The 10,118-nt window shown below is 33.9% G+C and overlaps 1 protein-coding gene across 6 annotated transcripts in view; it reads right to left on the bottom strand.

The window, feature by feature from the left end:
- The window catches only part of GRIP1 (glutamate receptor interacting protein 1), a 240,039-nt gene that overhangs the window by 49,480 nt on the left and 180,441 nt on the right, over window positions 1-10,118 (bottom strand). The gene's annotated exons all lie outside the window — the stretch shown is intronic.

Consider the following 10,118-nt stretch of genomic DNA (forward strand, 5'->3'; position numbering starts at 1 on the left):
GGGCAGAGACATCATGTCTGATTTTGTCTATTTTATCTCTAAAGTAGGTGGCAATGTCTTGGGCAGAGAAGGATTTGCTTGCTTTGGGACTGCTTTTTGCACCACTGTCTAATGCTACTGGTGTGAATGGGCTTCAAATGTAGATAATTTAATAATGTAGAATACCCAGTTCCATGACAGAGCTCCTACAGCAGTTGCTGGGTATGTGCCTGCTTACAACTGACCTACAGGTGTTTACAGCATCGACAGAAACAATACAACCACAGAAACCAGAATTTTTTTTGTTACCCTATAGCAGCATTAGTTGAGGGAAATAGCCTCCAGACACAAGGCATGAAGTTACACTCTCTAAGCCAAGGCTACAGGGGGGACCGCTCAACTCACTGGGACCCCTTTCAGGATTCAGGACTTCTCCCCTGAGAGAGAATGCTTCAGAATATATTACAGAACAGGGCTAAGGTGACCTAACTCTCTAATGACATACTTACTATGGTTGTCCAGCTAAGACAGACATCGTTCAACGTACCAAATCATTGGTATAAAAAGAGTCTACCTAGTAATACTGTACACCCTATTCTAAAAAATATTTCACGTTTATAAATAATTTCAATACCCTGTATAACAGATATATGACAGAAAAAAATCAAACCATAACCACCTGGATTTTATAGAAGAATTAATCTAAATAAACATTTTCGTAATGCTATTTCTGTGAATAAAGCAATCAGCCACTGGAGTCTAAACTGCTTGCCAGCGACACTTCAGTCTTAGTTCTTGGGCTTTCAGTGTTCTAGAACATAATCAATACTGGAGTGAGCAGATGTAATAGTGGTTAAAATGGCATTGTGTAGATAAAAAAAATCAGTTAGTGCTTAGTAAGCTTTGCAGTTAAATGTCAACAATGAAACACCGTCAAGCTTGCATTGCAGTAAAAATAGTGCTCTAATTTATAGATAGGAGTATTTTAGTAAAAGTATACATCATTGCGTATTAATATACCCGTGAACAAAAAAAAAAAACTAATTAGCTCCACTTTACTTTATTTGTAAAAAAAAAAAAAACCTAAAGTATTTTCAAACCTATAATTATTGGATAGTTATAAAATTAACAACTGGCTATGCATACTACATCAATTTACCTTCTCTTAGGTATGCTCACTTCGCACATTTACTGAGTATTTAATAATAAGTCCAATCAAAAGCTGGTATTTCATGTTTTCAGCAGTGCTTCAGAATAAACTACATATTAGGGTATACTTTACTGACTGCAAAATCAACAGTTCTCTGATCTATACTCCTACTGCAGCCATTATAGGTTTTCACAGTTCTACTTCTAATGTATTTTATATCACTGAAATTGCAGCAGGAGAACCAAGTCAAGGCTACTTTTTTTTGTTTTGCTTTTGCTGCAACAATAGGCAAAGCCAAGAACGTTAGTGACCAGACCCCCTGTTATATTATTATAGCCTGCAGATTATTCATTCTCAACCAAAGCCAAAATAATAGTGGCAAGAAAATGTAATGGAATGTTGTGATCTGATAAGGTGAGCATCTTCAGCACTATTGTGTATGCAGTAGGTTTAAAATATATATTATCTAAGGGCTTTATTATTATACCTTTGTTCAGTGCAGAACATATTAGTTAAAATAAAGCTAAACAAAAATAAAATATACAATAGTAACAGTCACTGAATTTTTCATGTAAACAGGTTAATGCACGAAAAGCAGCTGTTACATTGACGTGTTAAATGTCAAACAGATATTTTTACTAAATACCAATTCTTTCCTACACGAACATATAGTATTGTGGAATTAAACCATATATAACAAGAAATTTCTATTCTTTTTTACATGCCCCATAGAATAAAAATATTAGACCAAGAAAAACCCTATGTGTATATAAAATGACAACTATTCCTCATGGTTATGTTTTACAAAAGACCTTGTTGAGTGAAACAAAAATAGGAAGAGACATTGCACTGCGTTTATGTGACACAGAGAGATTAGTTGATCACACCAAAGCAAAGCATGCAAATGAAAAATGAATCATAACTCAATTATTCATGCGCATGGATGTGGTAGTCATTAAAATATTTACACCACGATTCCAGCACTTACAAGCCGAGTTGATTTATTGGATACCTAATTGCTTGCGAAACACTAATCTTCTAATTTATTAACATCTTCATCACTACAGAAAGCAGTAAAGGCAGAATAACATTAACAACCAAAGAGGAAAGATGTAGTGCATAAGGAGTTAATGACATCCCTAGACATGAACATCCTGGACAGAAGAGAATTTTCATGTGTATATATATTAAGATGCTTGCTAGTTGCTGTGTGATCTCCATACTGTTTTTCTCTGTGACACTGACTTTTATGATGCTGTATTTCTAATGGACTACAAAACCCATTCTATAAAAAAGGAGAATCCTGGGCACTTTCAAATCAGATAGTGCAACTTAATGTAAAGGTTTAAAAAAAAAAAAAAAATTGCATGCATGTCCTTGCCTCAAGGTATATTAAATATTTACGGCATTGATGTTCCCAGCTATGCAAAAGATTACAAATGAGAACATGTTTGAAATGTGGAATTATATATAATCTCATTACTTTGAATCAGCCAACCTGGTATTACTTATGTGTTTAGATATTGAATTATTATAAATCAATGTGTTGTGCAAAGTGACATTAGGAGTATTGTTTTATAAATTATTGTCTTTTGCCTTAAATATTAGGAGAAATAATCTCACAAAGATTTACTAAACCTTTTTATTGACCAGTCCTACCTGATCATGCAGCAGAAAAGTACTCTTGGCTAATTCCTGGTGCGAGAAGGCTTATATTGTAAATAAATCTTTATAACAAAAACTAGGCAGGTTCTTTCAGGTGATGTTCTTTCTGCATAATGAAAAAAAAATGCAATTGGTCTCATTTCTTTTATTGAAGGTTTTTTGTTTTTGGGATGTATGTATTTGTAGCGAGTACCCTATAGTGTGTGTGTGTATGTATATATATATATATATATATATATATATATATATTTATATTTACATATAAAATGAATCTTTCATTTACATTTACATTTAGATAGCACAAGAAATGTTCAAGTGATGAAATAGCACAAGAAATGTTTTGCTGAATGATCTATCAATACTAAAAGGAATAAACTGTATTTTTACTTTAATTATCCTGATAAAATCTAGAGATATAGTATTGGCATGGGAGGCATTCGACCCTTATTCTAAACTGTAATCTAATTTCACTTTACCATATTAAAGTGTCCATTATTTACTTCAACATGAGTCAAAAATATTGTCAGATCTCACAGACCTGAAATATTGGCGCTGAAATAGCATCAATTTTTAATATTATCTAATAACACCATTAGGCATGTACACTAACCTCCAAACATGAGAATATTTTTTTTTAGAGTACTCAATATTCTTTAAAATGTATTTCATTGGACTGAAATATGGGAGTTACCACTGTTAAGTTTGCCCTCAGGCGTATGTAAACCCTAGCAATGAACTACTACCCTAGGACAGGAAGTTGAATATTTAGTAAATCAGTGTGAAATGGACCAGTGCATATCAGCCTGTAGAACATACAATATGCACATGTCCTTTGTGTATATATGACTCAAGTAGTGAAGGTTAAACTGTTCAGCTATTAAATACTAAAGAAGAAGAGTGGCTAAGCATTTGTTACCATTGCATATAAATGCTAAATCAGCCAAAAGGATTCCAATAAAAAGACATTCTTGCAGGGCTGATGATCTTAAACAAGATTATGACAAAATTAGGTAATGCAAATTGCTTCAGTATTACACAAAGTTCCAAAGTGCTTGTGGGCATGAACAATTTGCTTGTTGCAGCTATGGTGTATTTAAGGGAACAAATTAACTCTTATCATGCTCAACTAAATCCTAAAAAATCCTACAATGACAGGCTAAATTAGTATTTTGAAATGCTGTGCATACCATAAACATGTACTAATTCTAATGTACATTACTATCTATACTACAGGCAAGACTTGTAATATTATCTTAACAGAACAGTATGTAGTCAACTTTATCAAGTTACTGACATGAAACTTTTGAAACATGGTATGCAAACATATTCAATAGAGTTTTTATAAATTAATACAGCTGTTGCTAAGACATTATTATTTTTTCAAATATTTGATTACCTGAAATGTTTATCAGTTTAGCAGATCTGTCAATGGAACATGGGCAAAAAAACTATCACTAATTAAAACATGAATTTTGTACTCTCCATAAAGTCCTTTATTGAAGTTATATGGTATTCACCCATAGTTTTAGTCTGTCAATAGTTTAGGCTACTAGTGGTGTAATGTCCATGAATAGTTTTCCTGGCACCCAGTAAACCCTTTGCTACCATATATGAAAAAGCTATATATGAGTAAAAGCTATATATTTATATAAAAGCTAAATATGAGTGTTTTCAATAAGAGATGCTACATTACTCTAAACTGTATTATTGGGGAAGGCTGCACAGTATACTTGGGCATATAAATAGTTTGTTGGATAAGTGGCTGGAAATGTACCATCTTATTTTTGTAATATCTTAAATGACCTACATACTAAATAACTTCAATATGTTTTCACAATAACAAGAAGCTCACATACTGTGACACCTGAGCTACAACTGATCCATCACAAATCCACCAACATGCAAGCACAGTAAATCAGGGACTAAAGAATGATTTTCTCTGTAAGGAAATCTAGGATGCAATAAAAACGATAACAATGCCGAGTGACCATTTATTCCTGCAAACAGAGTGGTTTTATCTGAATAATAAATGCACTAGTACTTATGTATTTATATAGTGAAACAAAATATGGTTTTAAATATTCGCATTCTCTACCTACAATAATATATTGGAATATTACCTTGTTTAGTAATAAGCAAGGTGTTCCTGAATACCTTACTGTTTAAAATAAAGTACTGAGTATAAACCACAAATCATAATTTGGATAAAGTATTACTTACTCATTGTGGAAGGGCTCCTAATTAAGGATGAAATCTATAGTGTTTTGAACTATAACTCAGCAAGGCTTTAGGGCCCTATTGTATACTAATAAATCTTATAATCCAGCAATAAAAAATAATGCGTCTGTAATTCTGCTAGTATATCCTATGTGTAAACATATATTTTAGGACATTTTCCCTTTAAGATAAAATGGCAAGATTGGTTTAATAGCATGCTGTGTCACTAAGCCACATTTAATAGAGCAGGTTGTTGTTCCACATTAGATTTACTGAGGTTATATTGCAATATTATTAAATGATTTGCCTTCATGGTCTGTAAATTTCGGTGCTATGCCTGATGCCAAATTGCACTTTAGCCATTAGGATTATTAACTGAAAGGCAGCAGGAAAGGTTAAAATCCTTTATAAAATCTAGGTCCTGTATAAACTAGAGAAATTAATGAATTATTTATGACCTAGCCCTAGGACTAATCAACTTGTAATCATGATACAAACCATTCCATTCTCTTTCATTAATGTGTTTTTTTTTTATAGCAGCATCCAGATGAGAGTTATTTGTTTAGGTCCATCATTATCATTAGGGTCACCATTTTAAAAACTGATAGCAGAAAATGCAGTAAATGAATTAGACCTTTTAAAGAGTTGTATGAACTTCTATTAAATAAACAGAGTTCTGCTATATTAGATATTGACCATCGTTTCTCATCTCTCTAGGGTAGCTACCTTGTCATAGAACACAGGAACACAGGAACTAGGACATCATAATAACTACAAGTGACTACAGATTTGTTAAGGAAACACTGGAGGAAAGCATATCTTTCACTTTATGATCACTTTATGTGAAACAATATCCATTAGCATTTGCAAGCAAAATTTTCTGTACCATACAGAATTAAACTGAACCTGTGCCCAGACTATGGATACACACTATGGTATACAGACTATGGATATAAATTATTTACATGTTCTCATTAGGCAGGGTAAATGGCTTGTTTAAAAGACAGTTTACTGTGTGTTAAGAATAGGTAATTATTAAAGGGGCTTGGAAAAAAAACAAAACAAAAAAAAAAACTTTTGTTTTAGACCGATTTCAAGAATCCACTCACAATTCAAACTTAAAAAAGAAAAAAGGTTTAAAATTTATATTACTGGTGGTAAATCACTATGAATGGTTTATTTAGCTATTTAGCTAGTTTTAGATACTTTTGACAGCTAGTATCAGTTTTACTAAACATTGGAGGATTTTAGAAAAACAATTCCACACACCACACTAACAACTCACACCAGTGTGGACAAGACAGCACCTGAATGGCATACATACAATTTTGCCCAAACATCAAGTTTCTTGGTTAAAGAATCTATCAGAGCAAGAGTCAACTAATCTGGCACTTGGAGGCATTCCACATAAAATGAGATAATTTCCCCTATGTTATAATATTCAAGCTCTCAACCCCCATGCTGCTGTCATGGCTGGCAATAAGTAGACATCATGTCCATAAGGTAGTTGTAAGTTGACCCTACTCTTGGTTCTGCTGCTGCTGTGCTTGGCAGCTACAGTAGGGAATAAAGAGATGTATGCAGGTGTTTGAGGGTGCAGGAGTGTGGCTATACTGTAGCCATTTTCGGTTCATTAAAAACAATATGCTTGCGACTGCAAAAACAAGCAAGCATACAGCTTGCCATGTTTGCCAGAGTGGATGCTAGACTAGACTGATGGTCTGTGTCAACAACTAGAGTCATACCTGAGTTGCCTCCTCCATAGACTTCAACAAGTGACATTTGTGTCCCTAATAAGCTGCAACTGCCCAGGGCCAAGAAACTCAATATCCTTGCAATGTGGATTGTCAGAGTCCCAGTACTGCTTTTCCTTCCTAGTACAGGCACAGCAGCATGTGCAATATTGAATTAGATAGGGTGAACAATGCCAACCAGACTGATTAGATGGAGTATAGCATGTCAGCATCTGAGACCACACATAACGTATTGAGTAGTGGAACAGCTTTGCTGTGTTGCTGTCATTGGAGAGTGGTACTAAGTGTGGTACTGGTGTAAAGAGGAATGAGTGGAAAGATCCAAAGAGGTGCCAACCGTGGAACTTATTAGCCAGTGCAGCGTTCAGGAGGATAATAGATATCAACATATGGACATGTCAGTGTCGCACCAGACATTCACCTAATGGGCCATGAAGGATATGTATTGCCATAGCCACTGTTTTAGGAATCTGTCATCACATGGACTTGGCTACAAAATTTCAAGTGCAAATTTTAGGTAATTAGACACATTACAAACTACATATTTGTAGAATGCAAAGAAGGCGCATGCTTGGTTGGGAAGAAATTGCCTCTTGCTACCTTGTGAAAAAATGCATACTATGACCTCTTGCTTTCTGTTACCGCAGTTACCTATAAATGATATTAACAATGGGAAAACATTGTCTGTGTACAACTAAAATAAATGCAGTCATTTTACTTAGGTTTAAGTCACAACAAACACTGGCAAATTTTATTAGCAAGATTGGAAAAAAAATGCCTGTGTATAACTGTACAAGAATGGTCACATGGTTATCTGTTCTTAATAGCTCAAACTTCTGTCCAGACTAACAATGATATGATGGTTTTTTAGAAAAAAAATACAGAGATTTATTTGCTATTCATTATAAAATATATTGTTTGTATCTGTCTGGCTGTCATTTGCAACCCCTCTTTATTATACAGTGCTGTGTATTATCTTGGTGCTTTATAATTATAGTTTAACATTAATAATTTTTTATGTTCGGCGGAAGGGGGTAATTCCACCTTGGATGGTGACAGTTAGTCCGAGTATGCCACTGATGTGCTGTGCCCTGATTGTAGTATATATAAAGTATATTTTATTATAAGAATGCTATTCATGATTGGGTAGGGCCTGGGCATGTAAAGCAGATCTGCTTACTGCTGCTAGGTCCATTTTAAACATTTTCCCCAAAATACACCTACATTCCTAGCTAAAATAGTTCTAAAGGAGCAAAGTAGACAAGCAATTATATAACAATACAAGCTTTTTTGCTCCACACATAGCATTCCATGTACTCTGAATATGATGAAAAATTATATATCAGTTTAATATGATCTAAGAAAATAGCAGCAATAAACCCACACTCACCTTAATGCAATTATCCTTCTGTTCTATTATATTCAATTTCTGTGCTGCATCTACTATTTATATATTTTGCCACTTGCTTTTCTCTACAATGAGGCAGTACCATAACTTGATCCTCTTGAACAGTTTCAAGAGAATAGGTGGTTCTATAGCCACAAGTAGCTTAAAGGTTTTCTCCACATAAGTGTATATGCGTAGGATTCAATGCTTGGTTGTGTGCCTGTTGTGCAGGAGTACAAGTATAATACACAAAATCAACAATTGCATTGTTGTTGTAAGGAGCTTTAACGTGTGTTTTTTTTGTAATCACAAAAAGTATATACTCCCCCCAAACTTTAGGGCCCTATTGTAGCTACATGTTGCATTAATGCAGCTGCATTAATTGTATGGAGCTGGTAGTGCACTATGACGTTCTGAAAGCCATGCATGTACTTTTACCAGGATTGTATGAAAACAATGATATCTGGCATAAAAAAACTAAACTTTTAATAGGAAACACATAACAAAAGATCATTTTCAACTTAGCCTCCCTAAAAGTCGGTAATGTCACTTAAATAGATGTGCTCCTAAGTGAGATCCCTCCCTGAAACTAGAAAAGCAAAGTGCACAGGTGACAATGTGAATGCCATATATCTGATCCATTTCAAGAAGACAATAGCTATTCTGAGCTGATTGTGGAGTAAGTGTACATACATCATGATGAAATACTCAATGATTTGTAAAGAAACAGGCTACATATTCAATCCTTGGAATATGTTCCAGATGTTTCCAGTTCATGTTTTGATGCAAATACTATTATATGTATAATATAGTACCATTTCCAAATGTAATTAATTTACAATACCATGGCTAGATTTTATAGCAATAACAGTAGTTAAAGAACGGTGATTGAGCAGTTCTCCTTATTACAGATTACTGTTCTCAGTTACAATTAATCCTGACCATAAAATTAATAAATGTCACCAAAGAATTATTTTTCTTTGGTGAACTAGTGAATGCCATTATCATCATCACAAGGTTTTATTTACTTCCAAACTGGATGTAATATGGTAATAACTGAATTCACAGCTATTCATGCAGATTGCCTTTAAATTAAATAAGATTCATGCATAAGGGCCATGCAAACAGCAACGTTTTATGAATAGATTAGGTTTAAAAATGAAAAAATAATACATGCCTTAAAGAGGAAACAGTTACATTACTCTAACATAGTCTATTGGTCACAAAAGGCAGTAGGTAATTAGGTTTCCATTGAAGACACATTTGCAATAGTGACTGTATTCAGTCCAGACAAACATTTAATAACAAACTTTGATAATTTCTGTATTGCTTCAAAAGACTAAATTTTGAAATTTCACTTTGTGTAGTTATTTTAGAGGGCTACAGGGGGTAGAAATTTTATGTTGGGTGTGGGAGGATGTGAACTGTTAGTGGTTATCCACTTTAGGCTATGCCGTCATAGAGAACAGCCTGAGTGGGTAACATGAGAATTTCCGCCGTTTCACAAATTTAGGCAGATAAAATGTTTATTATAAATGCGTTTCAACTGTGTTGTTTGCTGAAGGACTGAAATTACCTTTCAAGAAGGTAATTTTACACACTCTTACTGAGGTTCAGGGGAATGAATGTACAATTTATATAAATCACTTTTTCACTGGTTTAAATAACTAGCAACCAATACATTTTGATTGTGGATAACAAGAGTCCAGTCTTTCTAATACATGGTAATGGGTATAACTTCTATGTTTATTTTCTCCCTACTTTTGTATTTACACAAGTCTGATGTATCAGCTGTTATGTGTGTCTTTTATGAATTAAAAAAATAAATAAAAAATAAATACCCATCTGACTTGTATTCCACCTAATAGGTTCAAGATACTCAACTCACAGTAAAACTGACCAGGTGCTTAGCTGGCTTACAGTTTTTGATTCAGAAAATCATTAAAAAGCCTTCATTAGAGATATA

The sequence above is a fragment of the Pyxicephalus adspersus genome, chromosome 2 (genome assembly GCF_032062135.1).
Source record: "Pyxicephalus adspersus chromosome 2, UCB_Pads_2.0, whole genome shotgun sequence".
In the NCBI taxonomy this organism is placed as follows: Eukaryota; Metazoa; Chordata; class Amphibia; order Anura; family Pyxicephalidae; genus Pyxicephalus; species Pyxicephalus adspersus.